Source organism: Callithrix jacchus, chromosome 6 (genome assembly GCF_049354715.1).
Source record: "Callithrix jacchus isolate 240 chromosome 6, calJac240_pri, whole genome shotgun sequence".
Lineage (NCBI taxonomy): Eukaryota > Metazoa > Chordata > Mammalia > Primates > Cebidae > Callithrix > Callithrix jacchus.
The window spans coordinates 7,325,649-7,340,199 of NC_133507.1; the positions used below are offsets into that span (position 1 = coordinate 7,325,649).

The 14,551-nt window shown below is 49.1% G+C and overlaps 1 protein-coding gene across 50 annotated transcripts in view; it reads left to right on the top strand.

Annotated features, from left to right (window-relative positions):
- Window positions 1-14,551, top strand: part of APBA2 (amyloid beta precursor protein binding family A member 2) — a 220,867-nt gene that overhangs the window by 144,263 nt on the left and 62,053 nt on the right. For 4 of the 50 annotated variants that reach the window (XM_035306459.3, XM_078375925.1, XM_078375949.1 and 1 more), the window contains exon 1: window positions 10,109-10,231. The exons of the other annotated variants lie outside the window; for them this stretch is intronic. The gene's annotated coding sequence lies outside the window, so the exon portion shown is untranslated. Of the gene's footprint in view, window positions 1-10,108; window positions 10,232-14,551 lie in introns of those variants that run through there. 50 annotated transcript variants of the gene reach the window in all.

A 14,551-nucleotide genomic window follows, 5' to 3' on the forward strand; every position in this document is an offset into this window, starting at 1 on the left:
TGGTGAGATCTGGCTTTCTTGTGTGCCGAGGAGTGGGAGGATTTGCCATCCTTATCCAGCCTGGGTCCCTCAGGGCTGGCCCCCTGAGGCTGCACTGTGGGCCCCCCACCCCAGCCTCTTGAATAAGAACTGGCATAGCAGCCAGATGCCCAGGTGATCCGTGCATGTGCTACAGGTTGCTGAGGTCTGCACTACACACCTCCAGAAGGACGATCGGGGACTGGGGTCAGACAGGGCCCACATCTGCTACCCAGCCCTCTCCTCTTTGATGTCTTCTCTGTACCAGACACCTCTTCTTGACATTCTTTTTCCTTGGTTTATGTGATAAGACCTCTCTGCCTGCAGCAGGAACAGTGTTACCCAGCTTGTTCAGCTACCGTGTATTAACATTTCCCTGCCCCTTAAATCCGTGTTTCAAAACCAGCTTCACCAGCTCTCCAAAGTCAGCCAAGCAAGCCATTAAGGGCACAATCTTCCACAAGACTGCCCTCACTTTGGACACCAGCCACAAATTCGGGGGTCCCCAGGCCCATCCTTCTTACCAGCTGACTATAATTTCAGGGGTTCCCACGACCAATCTTAGATAATTTGCTAGAATGACTCACAGAACTCAGAACAGCACTATAGTTAACAGTGACAGTTTTATTATCGCAAAAATTTCCAGAGAAAGGAAGGGACACCTAGGCCGGAGACTGGGAGGCTTCCAGATGCAAAGCTTTGGCAGCCTCAGAGATGCTTTATCCTCCCAGCATCTGAGTGTGGCAGGAATCAAGGGATATTGCCAACAAGGGAAGCTCACCTGAGCTTCGGTGTCTAGAGGTTTTATTTGGGATTCTTTATGTAGGGATGATGCATGATGAATTGCATCAGTGAATTGATTAAATCATTGGACGTGTGGTCAGCCAGTAGCCCGTGTTTCTTGTCTCAAAGTCCTACCCGTCTAGTAGCTACTTGGCCTCTCTCTGGTGTGACCAGCCTGCATCCTGAGTCATCTCTTTTGCATATACTTTGGAACCCACCATGAATAACAAGGACACTCCTATCACTCGGAGACTCCAAGGATGTCGAGGCTCCTCCAAGGTACCAGCAGGCCAGCCGAGTTCTTTATTACATACCAACCGATTGCCCTGACTTAATAAAGAGTGGGGCTTGGGGTTCCTTTAGAGTTCAGGCCTGATATGACTCCTCAGATAGAGACCACATGAAATGAAAGTGTTGGGAAGGATGTATGCATGTTATTTGTTTACTTCAAGGAGTGACACTTTGAACCAATGTCAGATTTACAGGCCCCCCTGACTTCCTGGGGCAGAGACTGTGAAGTGCATATTCAGCATGAATGAGGCTGCTGCCTCTGCCTGGGCTGCTAGGCCTGGGGCCTGGGCACCTGGAGCCACTGCCCTTCCTTCCGTCTTGTGGGGCCCCACGAGCCAGGCAGCCAGGGGTGTGAGGGCTTGCCACCGGTGGCGGGGAGGTTGGGGGTGGGCACTGAATGGTTGCACTTGAGGGTTCATTAGGATTAATTAGTAAATAGCTATCACGGGTTAAAAAATAGTTTCAGGAACAGCCTGGGAGGGCAGTTGGGTGTGTTTTCCCAGTGTGGGGGGAAAGCATGACTCAACTGCTTTCTCAGGTAGGGGCTCTTGTGAGGGGACTCTGCTCAGGCCAGTTAACTGACAGTGGATGTGGCCTGGAAATCCTGTGTTCCCTCATGTTCATGAGGGTGGTGGAATTAGGAGTGTGTGGGGGACATTGGAGGGGCCATATGATGATGTAGTCTCTCTCAGATGTGGGAGCTCCTGATGTTTTTCTGGGAAGTAATCATGGGATTTTTATTATTGATTTCAACAGCGAGACTGCTGGCTCATTATGTGACAAGGAAATCGATGTGGCATTCCATGTTTAAAGCAGGGGTCCTTCATGACGGGTGGGCCCTGGACCAGCAGCCTCAGCATCCCCTGGGCACGTGTGAGCAGTGCACACTCCCAGCCTCCTGCTGACCTCCTGAGCTGGAAGCTGTAGGGGTGGGACCCACCCCCGCAGGTGGCTCTGCTGTATGTGAAGGAACTGCTGGGGTACGCAGCAGGCCAGAGAGGGTGGGAACAGACCAAGGCTCCTGAGGCTGAATATGGACCCCCTCGGAGTGCCATATTCATCCTGGAGCAGCCCGAAACCCGGGGAAGCTTTGGAGACTTTCCCCATTGCAAGCCAAGGTTCAGGAACTCCACCCCTGGTGAGCCCCTCACCTGGCCCTGCTGTGCGCTCTGGCTCAGGGCTGGGCCCGGAGGCTGGAGAAGTGCCAGGGTTCATTGCCAGAGGCTGCCTTGCCCCTCCCTTGTGTCCTTGTAGGCAGAGCCCTCACCCCTATGCCTTCCTGTCACCCACCAGCCACACTTCCTTGCCCAGGCCTCAGGGCCTGGCAGATGGCCTGGGTGTGTGTGTGTGTGTGTGTGTGTGTGTGTATACATACATTTTTTTAATTTCTGTCATATAAAACTAGAGACAGGCCCCGCCCCCTTTTTTTTAATGTATCTACAGACTGTCCCCTCGCCAGGCTTTGGGGGAAGAAAATGTTGCTTAGTAGACAAAGGCTTCCAGGTCTCCTTCAGGGAGGATGAGCATCACCTGTATTGAGGAAGGGGTGCTTCGGCAGAGATGCTCACTTCAAAGGGAGCCTCACTAGCAGCCTCAGGTGCACAGCCAGGAGGGCAGGCAGTGCTGCTGAGCCGAGGGGTGGTGGGAGCAGCTCTGAAGAAACCCGGCGGGGTGGGGGGTGAAGCTGCCTCTGCCCCAGCAAGCGATGTGGAGGCTCCCCACTGGACTGGGGAACTGTGCTGGGGGGTTTGGGGTGCAGAGACCCCAGGCGGCCTTCAAAGGAGGCATGGCCAGAGGCCCAGCAGGTGCTCCCACATCTCTTTTGCATCATCTCCTGCTGAACACCCCAGAGTTCCTGCTTCTTACAGTGGTAACATTTGTTTAGAAGTTGTACGTTAAATGGACCCGGCGTGGGGGTTCATGCCTAAAATCCCAACACTTTGGGAGGCTGAGGCAGGCAGATTGCTTGAGTCCAAGACCTCAAGACCAGTCTGGGCAACATGGTGAAACCCTGTTTCTACAAAAAATGCAAAAAGTAGCCAGGTGAGCTGGTGCATACCTGTAATGTCAGCTATTTTGGAGGCTGAGGTAGGAGGATTGCTTGAACCTGGGAGGTGGAGGTTGCAGTGAGCTGAGATCGCACCACCATACTCCAGCCTGGATGACAGAGTGAGACCCTGTCTCCCAAAACAAAAAGTTTTGCATAAATTTAAATTATTTAAAATAAAAGTTAAATTATTTTAAATAAGCCAGGAGAAACTTACCACTTAAAGACATTTTGTGGGAGATTTTTCATTCAGAAGATAATCATTTATCCAAGTGATTAAGCTGTGATTTATCCAGTTGAGGAGCTGAATTTCAGCATTTGAGTTTCATGTTTACCCTGTTAGCACCTGTCCTTGAACCCCTGTCGGTAGCTCTAGAGGACACTTAAATATGAGATGCAGCCCCTGCCTCCACTGGCTTATGGACTGGGTGGGTGTGTAGCCACCATGTACAGAAAGTTAAAGATGGTTCCAGGGACCAGGTAAACAGCTCGGGGTGAATTGCAGGAAGGATGATGTGAATCATTGTGGGAGATGGCTATGGGCCCGTGCCTCTGAGGGCTTGTTGGGATTAGAGGGGCAGCTTCCAGGCCTTTCAGGAAAGGAGGGTCTTTAACATGTCTTTTGTGGGTGAGGACCTTAGGCAGGCAGGGAGAGACAGCCAGAGTTAGGTGGGGCTGGAAGAAATCAGCCCAGACCGACTGGGACCCTTGACTCCCTTTGTTAGGGAGTGTCTTTGTCATTTTGTCCTTTTGTAATGGAGTACCACAGACTGGGTAATTTATAAAGAAAAGTTTACTTGGCTAACTTCTGAGAGCATGGTGCCGCCATCTGGTGAGGGCCTTTGTGCTGCCTCATAACATGGCAGAAGGCATCACATGGCAAAGAGACAGACAAGCTAGGGGCTGAACTTAACCTCTTACCGGGAGCCCTCTCCCTGGATAATGGCATTAATCCATTCATGAGGGACGAGCCTCATGGCCTAATCACCTCGACAGCATACTGTCTCAATACTGTTATAATGGCAATCAAATTTCCACATGAGTATTGGCAGGGACTTCTAAACCAGAGCAGAAGGGCTGCCTTCCCCATGGATCCTGGTGTCCCGCACCCTGGGCCCAGTCCACTCTCTGACTGCTGGCACCTCTGGTTTTGCCCCCAGCACTCTCTGAGTTCCAGCCAAGGCAGCTGGTGGTATGCTTGCCACCTCTGTGCTTTGATGATACCTTCTGCCTTCCCTACCCTGTCTGAACTCTAGGGTCTCCTTGTTTTGGTGTGGAGGACTCTGGCTCCCCACAGATCTCCTCCCCAGGCATTTCCCTCCACAGCATCCCAGAAATCCCCTTTTCTGGCTCCAAGTGAGCTAGCCTCAGAGGGATACTTGGGAATTAACAGGACCTCAGCTATGGAGAAGCACAGACACTTGGGGGATTGAAACTATGAGTCACCCTTGACGGGTTAATTTTTGAAAATAATTTTGCGTTTTTCCATAGTACGGGTTGGTTTCCTGTCCTGTCTCCATAATGCTGAACCAGATCAGCAAAGCTCTGAAACTTTGACAGTTGAATTTCCTGGTCCTGGGATTAGAGCCCTCAAGACAGTACTGAAGCATTAGGTTAAGGGTGGGGTCAGAAGCCCAGGCTCTCTATCTGCAGTAGGGGGCCTGGGGGGGGACACACACACCCACTTCCTTCTAGGCTCTGTCCTCTGTGCATGCATGTTTTAGAAGGAGCTTGAGATGATTTACTCTTGTTGCTGAAGGAAGAAGCTGAGGGTGGGGAGATATGCTGCCTTAAAAGTGTCCTTTGAGCTGGGCACAGTAGCTCATGCCTGTAATCCCAGCACTCTGGGACACCAGGGCGGGTGGATCACGAGATCAGGAGTTCAAGACCAGCCTGACCAAGATGGCGAAACCCTGTCTCTACTAAAAATACAAAAACTTAGCCCGGTGTGGTGTTGGGCCCCTGTAATCCCAGCCACTTGGGAGGCTGAGGCAGAGAGTTGCTTGAACCCGGGAGGCATGGGTTGCAGTGAAACGAGATTGCGCCACTGCATTCCAGCCAGGGCAACAGAGTGAGACTCTGTCTCAAAAAAGAAAAGTGTCCTTTGAACATGTAGCCTTATTTCAGCTATATGTCAGGGTGTGAAGAGAAGGAAGAGGGTGTGTGTGTGTGTGTGTGTGTGTGTGTATGTGTGCGCGCGCGCTGCTGCTGCTGAGAAGTTACATTGCTTCTCTAAGGCCCACCAGGGAGATGACTGTAAGGGAGTCAGAGAGGCCTTTGAAGTTGTATGTCACTAAAGAAGGTCACATCTTACCACAAAGACACTTAGACCCCTGCGAGGGGCAGTGGTGGAGGAGAGGCTGTCAGGCCAGCCCTCAACAACCTGACTCTCCCATTCCTTCCTCAGTTCCTCCTTATCCTCCTGGCATCCAGCTCCCCATCAGAAACTGTGAACCCTGAGAGATGATGGGGCCATGAGCCCTACACATTTTTGTCCCATTCAATTCAGTGGTTCTCAGCCTTGGCTGCATGTCAACCACCCAGAAATCCTGACTGCATGGAGCTGGGACAAGATATAGGAACTGATAATTTAAAAAACTCCCAGGTTGGTTCTAGCATCCAAGTGGGGTTTAGGCCTTGAGGACCAGAGCTCACCAGTTGTCCCGTGGTGTGACCTTTCCCGCTGATGGCAGTGCTGATGATGTCAAGCCTAGCTGAACATGGAGGGGCAGTGACAGGTGTCTGATGAATTGAATGAAATAAAAACAAGCACGTTTTAACTTAATGTACCTCTCAAAATCTGTAAGATCAGCAGAGGACACACTGTGTGGTCCAGGATGGATGAAGCCACTCTAGCCCATTCCACTCACTGATGAGAACTCAAAACTCTGAACAGAATGAAAAGCAACCCCATTGGGAAGGAGGGTGGAGCTTGAGTTCCTAGCACATTAGAACTGAGTTTCTGTGGTTGGTTTTCTTCCTCTGATCTGAGGGCTGACTGATTAGGGAAATAGCACAGTGGGCAGAGGCAGCAGAAACTCTGTGAGAAAACCATTTTTCTGGCCAGAGAATTGAAAGAGGAACGCTACAGGCTGGAAAGGAGGAGGGATCGCTGTTCACTTCTGTCTTTTCCTCTCTCCTGGCTCTGCCAGACCCAGAACAGTAGTACCTACAACCCTGAGAGAAAATCCAGCTCTCTGGGTGGAGGAACCAGTTACTGTAGAAAGATGGTGGGAAGAAGCCTCATTGTCTTCCTCTTCCTGTTTTGCCCTCAGCAGGGGCTGCAGTTGCAAAAATCTATGGAAGAATGTGGTGTGTTAGGCTAAAACTCTGAGAGCCCCAACTTTACGGGTGGAGGAACCAGGAAAAGGAGCAGAGCAATATAAACTATGAAAAAGAAAAAATAGCAGTTGTAGAAATGAAAAGTATATCTCAAATAAAATATTACTGGATGAGCTCAAAAGCAAAATGTGTTTGACAGAATAAAGAATCGCAGTTAACTCTAAGTAGATTTGTAGAAATTATCATAAAAAGAGAGAAAAATGAGTTTAAGAAATGAGTAGGCTAAGTGCGGTGGCTCACACCTGTAATCTCAGAACTCTGGGAGGCAGGAGTGAGAGGATCACTTGAGCCAAGAGTTCGAGATCAGCCTGGGAAATATGGTAAGACCTTGTCGCTACAAAATAAATTTTGCTGAACATGGTGGCACACACCTGTAGTACCAGCTACTCAGGAGGCTGAGGCAGGAGGATCAGTTGATCCTCAGAGGTTGAGGCTGCAGTGAACCATGTTTGTGCCACTTCACTCCAGCCTGGGTGACAGAGCAAGACCCTGCCTCAGAAAAAAAAAAAAAAAAAAGCAATTATTAAAAATGGTATCATTTACAATCGCATTCCCTTCCCCCCAAAAAAGAGAAAGAAATCCATATAAATAAGAAAATATGCAAGATCTGTATGCTGTGGACCACAAAATCCTGACGAGAGAAATCAAAGACCCAACTAAATGGAAAGATAGATTGATATATGGGAAGATACAGTATAGTTGTTAATTCTCCCCAAATTGACCTATAGACTCATTGCAATCCCAGTCAAATTTCCAGCAGGATTTATAAAACAGATCTTGATAGTGGGATTCTAAAATTTATTTAGAAAAACAAGGGATCAATAGTGGAAACTACGGTTAGATCCCAAGTGGAAAAAATATTCCTGATTACATGTGGGAGAATTTCCCAGAAGACGAAAACCGGGGGAGCTCTGAGTAAAGTGTACACGATCCCTACGGACTGTTTTAGTTTGGTAAGGGCTGCTGTAAGAAGTCCACAAATGCGGCCGGGCGCGGTGGCTCACGCCTGTTATCCCAGCACTTGGAGAGGCCAAGGTGGGCGGATCACAAGGTCAAGAGATCGAGACCATCCTGGCTAGCAGGGCGAAACCCCGTCTCTACTGAAAATACAAAAATTAGCTGGGCGTGGTGGCGTGTGCCTGTAATCCCAGCTACTTGGGAGGCTGAGGCAGGAGAATTGCTTTAACCCGGGAGGCAGAGGTTGCAGTGAGCCGAGATCGCGCCATTGCACTCTAGCCTGGCGACAGAGTGAGAGCCTGTCTAAAAAAAAAAAAAAAAAAATTCCACACACTGGTAGCATAAACAACAGAAATTTACCGTCTCCGATCTGGAGGCTGAAGTCTCTGATCCAGGTGTCGTCAGGACTGGTGCCTTGTGAAGGCTGTGAGGGAACGGCTGTCTCCTGCCTCTCCATTCGCTTCTGGTAGTTTGTCGGCAATCTTTGATGCTCTTTAGGTTTCAGAGAAAGTCCTGCCTTCATCCTGTTTGTGTGACTGTCTCCACAGTTCCCCTCTTTAAAGGACACTTTAAGTGTTTGAGTTAGGCCTACCCAAATTACTGTATCTCAACTAATCATATCTGCAGTGATCCTATTTCTAAACAAGGTATATTCTGAAGTATGGGGGATCAGGAGTTCAACATATGAATTTGGAGGGGACATAGTTCAGCCATAACATGGATCTAGCTTATTTAAAATCTGCACAGTGCTGCATATACTTGGAAATGACTTTTAAAAATGTGAAAATCACAGGGTAACCCGCAGGAACAGATTTTTTCCCTCGAGTCTTGTGGCCCCCTCTCTGGGGGTGGCAGATTTCTCTGTCTCTGAGGATGGATCTGGTAAGGGTGTATTTAGCAGTGTACTTCTGCATGGCGAAGAAGTTAACGCCTCTTTCTTGAGCATGTTAAGAAAATGGTCAGGGTTGGTAATGTGTTCAGTTGCCCTCTTATCTAGCTCCTTGCTTTTCCCCTAAAGGCATGCAGGAGCAAACATGGCATGCAGAGGTAGGCTTTGCCAAGCCACCACGATTTCCAGAAGTTCTGGTGGGAGAGAGTTGCCTTCTTCCTGGTAGACGTAACCCAGGAGGAACAGCAAATACCTGCCAGGCCAGGAGTGCACCCAGGTGCCCTGTTCCTGTTACAGCGTCGGTGCTGCTTTCAGGTGTGGACTGCCTCGTGAGATACTGAAAATGCCATTTCCTGGAGATTGCCTACTGATGTGAGGGCCTGACAGCAACGCTTAAAATGATGTTTAAAGGGCAGATCATCGCCCTTTGCTTCTTTCAAGATGAGGATGCAGTGGGGCAGATGTCCCGGCATATTGAATGCCCAGAAGGAAGAAATTAGGCCCAACATGGACCCCAGGCCTCTTCCAAGGGCTGCTGAGACCTAACACCCTTCCCACCCAGAAATGCCACCTGGCAGGCATGGCTGCCCAAGGCTTGCTGGGCTGCAGCGGGCTTGCAGTCCTCAGTGCTCATCTTTTTAATGGTATTTGTCTGTAGAAGTACCGTAGCCAGGCATGATGAAAGAAGGGAAATAGGTACCGTTCTCCCATCACTCAAAGGCAGCCCTTGCTAGCGTCTCGGTGCATGTCTTCACAGCTTATTCTATGTTTATTGGTTGTGCATAAATCATAACAATGCATTTTATATGCTAAGCCCTTTATAAATATTTCAGTTGCTACAAAATTGTCTTGGGGGTATGCTAACACTGATTTATGTAGGATCCCGTTATTGAAGGTTTAGTGTGCGCTCAGTAGTTTTGTCCATTTCGCTGCCATTTTCCAGAGAGAAACACGTCCCTTTGTGACCCTAAGCTAAGGTTAGAGCTAAGCTAGGTTAGAGGGCCTTGCTCGACAGTGCTGGACATCAGTGTTTTTTTGTTTTGTTTTGTTTTTGAGACGGAGTTTCACTCTGTTGCCCAGGCTGAGTGCAGTGGTGCAATCTTGATTCACTGCAACCTCTGCCTCCTGGGTTCAAGCAATTCTGCCTCAGCCTCCTGAGTAGCTGAGACTACAGGTACATGCCACTACGCCTGGCTAATTTTGTACTTTTAGTAGAGATGGGGTTTCTCCATGTTGGTCAGGCTGGTCTTGAACTCCCGATCTCAGGTGATCCGCCCACCTCAGCCTCCCAAAGTGCCGGGATTATAGGCGTGAGCCACGGCGCCTGGCCAGACATCAATATGGATTTTGAAAGATTAATTTATTAGCATCTTTTCAGGGCTTGAGCTTGGCTGTGATCTTGAAGTGAAATACTTACTCAGTGACTTTTGTCTGGAGTGCTTGGGCTGATTATACAAGTGTACTCCAAGACTATTCAAATCCACATCGTGTACAGGGAAAGCAACAAAATAATAATATCTTTACAATATGTGAGACCAAATGGGGGACAAGATTGGTGTCAGGAATAATTTGGCTGAGTCTGTTTCTCATTTGTATGCTACGCTTTCACCCAGCGTGTATTGGGGTCACTGAATAGCTATTTTTCATTCGGTCTGCTATATCACCAGCTCTTCTAAGCACTAGCTAATGCTATTTGCTGTGCAAAAGAAAACCATGGTTTAGAGTAAGGACACTGGGGCTCTTTATTGTTGACAATGAGCCTTTATTTCCCACATCTCATTAGGATGTTTGAGGAGGCGAGTGGTGAGCACGGTGTCGGGGGCTGCGTTTCCTGTTGGTTTATGTGCTGTTAGAGAATTAAATGAGCCTGGACATGGGGACTCATTTTCCTGGACATGTAGCAGGTAATCATGCTTCTCCTGTACATTCGAATTGCTTTCCAGATGGTGTGTTGTACAGGATTTATCTTTAATAGGATTGACCAGAAGCAAAGACCTGAGGGTGCTTGACATGCTCTGCAGTGGAAAGCCCCAGCCCCGCAGTACAGATGGTGAACTCTCTCCTGGCCACACCCCTCCTGGGCTCACCTGAGGACCTGGGCCTTGGATTGTCACTGTATAAAGCAAAGACAGTTTCTTTCTTTCCCCCTTCCCCTTCCCCTTCCCCTTCCCCTTCCCCTTCCCCTTCCCCTTCCCCTTCCCCTTCCCCTACCCCTACCCCTACCCCTACCCCTACCCCTACCCCTTACCCTTACCCTTACCCTTACCCTTACCCTTACCCTTACCCTTACCCTTACCCTTACCCTTACCCTTACCCTTACCCTTCCTTCCCCTTCCTTTTTCTTTTCTTCTTTCGAGACGGGGTTTCAGCATGTTGACCAGGATGGTGTCGATCTCTTGACCTGGTGATCCACCTGCTTCGGCCTCCCAAAGTGCTGGGATTATAGGCGTGAGCCACCGCACCCGGCTAGCAAAGACAGTTTCAAAGGATCCTGGATAAATGCCCTGGGAGGGGGGAAAAAGGCCTATAGTATATTCTGAGGGAGACACAGAATAAACAGCTTTACTTATTATGTAAAACCAGAACGTAACGTGGGTTCAGCAGGGGAATAGTTAGTGTCATAGTCAGCTCAGGCTGCTGCATCAAAAAACAGCATAGACTTGGTGGCTCCAAGAGCAGACATTTATTTCTCACGGTTCTGGAGTCTGGGAAGTCTGTGACCAAGGTCTGTGCAGATTCATTGTCTGGTGAGGTCTGCCTGCTGTCCAGTTCTTAGGTGGTCGCTGTCTTTCTGTGTCCACACATGGTGGAAGGGGCAAAGCAGCTGTCGGGGGTCTCTTTCATAAGGGCCAGTCTCACCCATGAGCTTCCCCCCCATGACCTCATCACTCCCCAAAGGCCCCACCTCCTAACGCCATCACACTGGGGGTGAGGATTTCAACATGAGGATTTGGGGGGATGCAAACATTCAGTCTGTAGTGGTCAGAGGGATGCCTGTTCAGCTGGGTTATAGGAGGTGACCATCAAAAGGATTCCTATGGAGAGCCTGTGTTGCTTACCGCGTGTTAAAAGAGAACAGCGTGGATCCGTGTTTACAGTAAGGCCTCAGCTATGCAAAAGAGATGCACAGATAAAAGGCCAGAAAGGAGGAAAACACAAGCGAACACTGGCTTTCTGTGGGTAGAACAACTGCGAGTGGGCATCCATCCTTCTCTGGATTTCCTATTAAGAAAACAGAGCAGAACAGATGGCGGTCCTTGTTGCCGGGAAGTAATGTGCCCGCAGAAGCAGTCGCCCTCTGGGTACAGGAGTCTGCCCACATCAGTTTCACAAATGATGTGCTAGATGAGTCATATCTCCGGCTCTCTGCTGCCCTCCCACAGGGCAGCTGTCCCCACATAACACTTGTACCCCCAGGAGGAGCATGCAGTTGAAGGAAGTGCAGGTCCCTTCACCAGACGTTTTGAGAGCCTGGCAGCCCAGAACCGTGGGATTCGGCAGCTACATGGGACCTTCCTTCACTAAAGGGCTTCCTGAAAAAGTTGCTTCTACATTGCTCTGCCTTTTTTTTTTTTGAGATGGAGTTTTGCTCGTTACCCAGGCTAGAGTGCAATGGCACGATCTCGGCTCACCGCAACCTCTGCCTCCTGGGTTCAGGCAATTCTCCTGCCTCAGCCTCCTGAGTAGCTGGGATTACAGGCACGCACCACCATGCCCAGCTAATTTTTTGTATTTTTAGTAGAGATGGGGTTTCACCATGTTGACCAGGATGGTCTCGATCTCTTGACCTCATGATCCCCCCGCCTTGGCCTGCCAAAGTGCTGGGATTACAGGCTTGAGCCACTGCGCCCGGCCTATTGCTGTGTCTTAAATGAAATTATTTATCATCAGGCTGCAAACTGCTTCCATGCAAAAGGCAATGTGTTAGTTCCTTGCACGAGTATGCTTTGAGTGAACTAAATGAGATGCCAGAAATGGGTAGGAGAACTATTTCTTTGAAAGAATCATTTGTTTCTACCTACATTTTTGCCCACCTTTCCTTCTCACCTCCCCTTGGCCGCACCCCACCTTTGTGGCTTGGGAATTACCTGCTGTAATAGCCCCGTCCTGCCGGGCCACCCACCTTCGCCCTTGTTGAAGAAGCTGAGGACAGTTGCCCTCACCGTCCACCCCCAGGAGTAGGGGAAGAAGGCTTCGGATGTGGTGGGCTTAGGCTTCCAGGGGAGGGCCTTGTATTTTTTGACAAGGAGGTCAGACCCATTCCCCAGGCAGTCACCAGAGACCTACAAGCATCTATCTAGGGCAGAGTTCTCAAGTGCAGTCTTTGGACCTACGACATAAGAACCACCTGCAGCTCCAGGCCTGGCCTGTGGCCCACCGCCTTGGAATCTTGGGCCATGGACCTGCACACTCTCCAGGGGGACCTTGTGCCCACCAAAGAGTGAATCACTGCACTGGAGGAATAACTCTTGGCTTTCACAAGAACCTCTCCCCTTTCCACAGTCCCTCCGAGATGCACCCATATCCCACTGCAGAGACGCACTTCGCATACACAGCCAGGGACAGTGTCACCTGGCCACAGCCACTCCCAGTCACCTGTGTCAGCAGAGTTCCCTGCTCCCATCTCAAACACCTCTTCAGGCATCCTCTCCGGTACCATTTCATGGACGTTTTCCTCAACTCCCTTTATGTAGTGTTTATGGAGTTCAGACTGCACACGTTACTCTCTTCCTGAACTCACCTCAAGCCCTGCAGGCATGGACTGTCATTTTCAACTTCCTAAGTGGGGGAAGGCCATCCCTCCATTAAATATCTTGCCCAAGGCCTCACAGTAAACAGAGGTCCGAAATGAAACACGGACCTTGAGTCTTCATCTTCAACAGGCGGGCTCTTTGTCTTATACCAAAAGTGCCCCGGTAGGTTCGTTGTAATTCTGCAGAATCTTTGAAGACGTGGCTGCCTTTCTGGGCAGCCGCTGTGGGTCCCTTACCCTTTGTATCCATGGGAAAGAGAACTGGATCAGAATGTCTGTGGTGTCAAACTTGGGAAAAGAACTGCCGTTAGCCAGCGCTAGCATTGTAGTTGATGGTGAAAAACAGGATCATTGCCAGTCCACAGCAAAGCCATAACTGCAGCCTGAGGCAACAGGAAAAATCAGGAATACCAGTTCTATCTTCATTTAAAACTTCGATATTCTGGGCCGGGCACGGTGGCTCACGCCTGTAATCCCAGCACTTTGGGAGGCCGAGGCGGGTGGATCACGAGGTCAAGAGATCGAGACCATCCTGGTCAACACGGTGAAACCCCGTCTCTACTAAAAATACAAAAAATTAGCTGGGCATGGTGGCGCGTGCCTGTAATCCCAGCTACTCAGGAGGCTGAGGCAGGAGAATTGCCTGAACCCAGGAGGCGGAGGTTGCGGTGAGCCGAGATCGCGCCATTGCACTCCAGCCTGGGTAACGAGCGAAACTCCGTCTCAAAAAAAAACAAAAAACAAACTTTGATATTTTGTTCATCAGGGATTTATTTTGCATTAATTTTGATTGTTAAAGGACTGCATTAAAATATTTATTTTGATTGGTTCAGTTTTGGTGCCTCCCTTGCCTCCCCTGGTGAAGTAAAAGCATTTTCATTAAAATGAGGAGTAAGTCAGAGGTGCCTCTTAGTGCCATTGTTTACTGCACAGCAAAGTGCAGGTCAGGGTGGACAGGATGACCACATGCTGGAAAGGGGAAGCAAGATGGTGACTTCGGAAGGTGACGTCATTTACCGAGAAAAACATCATCAACTAAAAACTGTTAGGATTTAAAAATAGTGTAGTAACATCTATTTTTACAAAATCCGTATCATTTCTTTTTCTGTATGCCAACAATAACCAGGTACGTATATAAGGAAGAGAAGATCCATTCACAATAGCCACAAAATGTTATATTTAAGAAAAAACTTAATGGGAGGTGCCTATAGCTGTAAAGAAAAATACAAAGCTGTTGATAGACACTTAAAGGTGAATAAGTATGAAGATATTTTTGGGTGAAATTAGGTAAAAATACTTAATGTTGTAAATATGAAATATTTCTGAAGCTGGGCGTGGTGGCTCCCTCTTGTAATCCCAGCACTTTGAGACGCTGAGGTGGGCAGATCACTTGAGGCCAGGAGTCGGAGACCAACTTGGCCAATATGACGAAACCTCATCTCTACAAAAAATATAAAAATTAGCCACTGGG